We start from the raw sequence: 5,154 nt of genomic DNA, 5'->3' as shown, positions 1-5,154 counted from the left end.
ATCTTCCAACTATATGTCACACTTACATTTGTGCTTATATCTGGAGAACCGCAAATTGTGATTTAACGTGTAATTGCCATTTCCAAAGTTTGGTGAAGATTGATGCAAAAAGTACGGCAGCTATTGTGTTCCCCTGGTATACTGTGACAGATGAACGGACGGACGGGCAGACAGACAGACATGATCAGCTTATGAGGGTCTCCGTTTTTAAATGAGCACCTTAAAAAAGATAATTTTCAGTCATAATATCAGGTGGTTGGCAAGTAGGAAGTAGCACACAGTTTAGCCAGAACTTAAATCAACCTTGCAGACAGTTTATTACTTGTGTTGTAATATTTCTCATATTAATTTCCTTTCACACACACAAAAAAACTGCAAATGTAAGACCTTAAATAAATATGAACCATAGGTGCCATCCTCTCCCCCATGGTCTAATGTCTAGTTTCAGTGCTTTGTGGCACATGCTTTTTCCTTGCAATATATGGTCAAGTGACTCAAATATAGATATATGTATGTAAGAACATAAGAACATAAGAAAGTTTACAAACGAGAGGAGGCCATTCAGCCCATCTTGCTCGTTTGGTTGTTAGTAGCTTATTGATCCCAGAATCTCATCAAGCAGCTTCTTGAAGGATCCCAGGGTGTCAGCTTCAACAACATTACTGGGGAGTTGGTTCCAGACCCTCACAATTCTCTGTGTAAAAAAGTGCCTCCTATTTTCTGTTCTGAATGCCCATTTATCTAATCTCCATTTATGGTCCTTTTTTCTTTTTCTGTATGTATGTATGTATGTATGTATGTATGAAACTGAAACGCAATGGCTGCGCTCAGTAGGTTTATTAAACAAACAAAAAATTAAAAGTTGAGAACCTTCACCTTCACATTCACCTTCACGTTCACCTCCACCTTCACCTGCACCACCACCTCCTCCTCCACCACCACCTCCTCCTCCACCTTCACCTTCACCTCCTCCTCCACCTCCACCTTCACCTTCACCACCACCTCCTCCACCTTCACCTCCTTCTCCACCTCCACCACCTCCACCTTCACCTTCACCACCACCTCCTCCACCTTCACCTCCTTCTCCACCTCCACCACCTCCACCTTCACCTTCACCTCCACCACCACCTCCACCTTCACCTTCACCTCCACCTTCACATTCACCTCCACCTTCACCTCCTCCTCCATCTCCACCACCTCCACCTTCACCTTCACCTCCACCTTCACCTTCACCTCCTCCTCCACCTTCACTTTCACCACCACCTCCTCCACCTTCACCTCCTTCTCCACCTCCACCACCTCCACCTTCACCTTCACCTCCACCACCACCTCCACCTTCACCTTCACCTCCACCTTCACATTCACCTCCACCTTCACCTCCTCCTCCATCTCCACCACCTCCACCTTCACCTTCACCTCCACCACCACCTCCACCTTCACCTTCACCTCCACCTTCACCTCCTCCTCCACCTTCACCTTCACCTCCTCCTCCACCTTCACCTTCACCTCCTCCTCCACCTTCACTTTCACCACCACCACCTCCACCTTCACCTTCACCTCCACCTTCACATTCACCTCCACCTTCACCTCCTCCTCCATCTCCACCACCTCCACCTTCACCTTCACCTCCACCACCACCTCCACCTTCACCTCCACCTTCACATTCACCTCCACCTTCACCTACAACACCACCTCCTCCTCCACCTTCACCTCCACCTCCTCCTCCACCTTCACCTTCACCTCCACCACCACCTCCACCGTCACCTCCACCTCCACCCCCACCTTCACCTCCACCCCCACCTCCACCTCCACTTCCACCTTCACCTCCATCTCCACCAACATTAGTTCTCACCACTAATTCCAAACTAACATCCATGATCATCCTTTTCATACACCTGTGGCTGGAGCCTTATTAATCATTTCATCATTTATTCAATTTTCTGCTCCAGTGTTTTTGCAGGGAGGAATTTACCCCCTCTCTCCACCCAATATTCCCCACACCTGTGCACCGGCAGTGTTTTCACCCTGCCACACTGCCACAGTATGTGTGTATTATTACATTATATCACTGAAGCTTAAATATAAAAAAAAAGTTTATTTTTGCTTTAAGCGCGAAAGAAAAATCATACCATATAAACGTACTGTCCACCATGTTAATGTATAAACCATACCAAAAACGCTGCGTTTTGCTTCAAAATCTCTCAGACATATTATTTCCTGTTCTTATTCAAGAGCATCATTTAGCAGTGCAGTGCCTGATTAGCTTAAGTATTTAGTAAGCTAATGTTCACTGTCCACAGCAGGAGACTCTTGCAGTCTTGCTGATGAGAAATGAACCGCCTGAAGCCAGTTTTTAATGGCAACTAATTTAGCAAATGTGATACTTAGCTCATCCAACTAATATCTAACTCAACCATGAAGAGACAATAAAGATTAGCTCAGAAAAACGAAGTTCTTTAATCTTGGATGCAAAAGCAGCAGCATGATTAAAGCTACAAAAACACAGGTATGTTTACCATTCTCACAGGCAATATTAAAATATACTTAAAATTAGAATACTGCTGAGAGTTTGTTATTATTCTGTGAAATAAAACTAACTTGAAATACTAAATCTTAAAACTATATATACTGTAATGTAACATTTCTAGAAGTTCTAGAATTTACATTTTTGAATACTTTTAATAGAATGTGAATGAATTTGTGTAGTTTCCAATATGTGAATTCATAGCTTACAGAATAAATAATACTTCCGCTCTGAATATTTAGCTGTTCCCAAAAATAGTGATGCATTGCTGGCCTGCCACTATGTATGTTACAGAGGTTGTATATTGTGATGGCAATTTGAACCTGTCATACACAAAATCGAAATTTCCTGGGGCGTGGTATATATGCATTTTAAAAGAAGCTTATGGAATTCTAACACATGTTTCTGCCATGTTTGTTTATGCAGTTGCATGTTTTGAATGACTGAACAGCAGCATACAAAAGGGATGTTTTTCTCTATACTTTAATTGAATCAACCCTTTAGTTTTATATATCATTTTATTTTATTTTTAATACCCAGTTTAATAGATCGATTTGTGATAAATCCTGCATTTCTAACACTATATCCCTACATTTAATCCAACTGTTTTCAGCTCCATTATCTATTAGTATTCTATCCCAGTCTGTGTTTAGAAGCGCCTGTTGCATTCCTTTGTAATCTGCCCCGACATGAATTGTATCTAGTCGGGGCATTCAGCAGTTGTGATAAGAAACAATCTTGCAGTACCCATGTCTGAACGGTTGTCTGAGGTCATGTGGTCCCAGTTTATTTTTGGGAAGTTGAAGTCTCCCATAATTAAGGTGTCCCTTTCCTTACTTATGTTTTTGATGCTTTTCGTTTAATGATTCATCAAAACTTGGGTGTCTATAACAGACTCCCACTATTAAACCTTTAGCTTTATTTCAATTCCATTGGCCTTTATATAAGTGTGTTTGTTTGGGACTACTGTTTTGTGTTGTTTACATTCGCTCGGTAGACTGTATTTTTATTTTTTAGTTATTTATTTATTTTTACAGACAAAAGCTTTTATTTAACATAAAGTGTTGCAATTACAAGTGATACAATAGATGGACTATGCACACAAGCCAATTGCTGGGAAATCAAATAAATATACTTGGTAATTAAATGAAAATAGACTTAGGTTTTTTGCTTTTTAGCTTTTAGCTTTTGGTGGCAGTAGCTCTCACCCTTTCTCTGTCTCCTGCTCACTCTGACCACCTTTGTACAGGGAAAGACATGCAGCAACTCCCAGTGTGTTCAATGATTCAGACAATATATTCCTCTCAGTGACTTTGCATTTGCTTCAATATTTTACACTGTGCTGCAATGATAAGGCGCGACTTTGCTTTCAGTAATTTTATCAGTTTCATATTTTCCTTTTACTTTTAAATGATACGTATTTTCATATGTCTTGCCCTTCAAGCTGGGATATTTAAAATAAAGGAAGGGACATTTTCAATACAACTTAATAAGTGTACAATCCATCCCATTTATGTTCAATAGCAAAGGAGAGATTTACAGTATTTTTGTCAAAAGCTTTTTATTATGTTGCAGGCAAACCAAAGCAAATGCTTCCTTCTGCAGTACAACACTCTTCACTGAGTCTGTTTTACTATTTCTAATTCCCTTTTCCACTGCCTATGAAATGCAAGTCCATCACAGTTGAATTAATTTAATTGAGTGTCTTCTCATCACACTCATTATTTAGTGTAGAGTACATAGTGTCCACATCACAATAATAAAAACGAATAATAATCTTATAAAAAGTATTAATTATAATAGGATAGTATTTATGACAGTGTCAGCCCTTTGAGTTTATACCAGTGTAATCTAAGGCTACAGTTATAATCGTTCAGTTTTAGCCATTATCGTCAATTCATTAACACTGCTATCAATGATGTGGAGGTCAGGGTGGATTGGGTGATGCTGCCCTGGTGAATAATTCATCATGGATCTCTGTAACATCAGTAAATTGGTCAAAGTCTACACTAAATGGCTGTGCTAGGAAGACGAGGAATAAAACATATATTTTTTCTGATTATAAAAGTATATATGCAGCTCTTATAAGTGCAGTTTTGAAGGAAGCACATGTTAAATTGGAGTACTTGACAGCACGGTAACTATTTTTGCTTATTTGAATTTCAATTCTTGTTTATAATTGGGGTTTGAAGTTTTCAGGTTTTATTTTTGATCACATGATATCCCTTTAAACTTATTTTGAGACAATTCTGTTTCCCAATTAAACTCAGAGAAAGCTGTTAATTACAAAACAATGTCACTTGCTAAATTTTTATTTCAAACAGACGTGACAAATTACGTTAATTACTCATCATGGATCCTAATTGCATTTCATTCTTGTAGTCGACTAGTTTATCGTTGTGCTTTTGTTATTTTCAGTCGTTTAACAGAGTTGTCCTGACAGATTTTCTTTTCAGCATAAAATGCCCAGTACACTGATAGCCATCATTTAAAATCTCCTTGTGTAGCAGGTGGGACTATGAAAGCCTAGGGAAGCTAAATGAGTTAATTGGGTAATCTAGTGTGGTAATTATCAACCTAAATTGACAGGTGTATAAAGAGGCACAGCCTCAGTGTGATAGCAGGAACCT

This window comes from Acipenser ruthenus, chromosome 3 (genome assembly GCF_902713425.1).
Source record: "Acipenser ruthenus chromosome 3, fAciRut3.2 maternal haplotype, whole genome shotgun sequence".
Lineage (NCBI taxonomy): Eukaryota > Metazoa > Chordata > Actinopteri > Acipenseriformes > Acipenseridae > Acipenser > Acipenser ruthenus.
Note: the sequence above shows the minus strand (reverse complement) of the source record.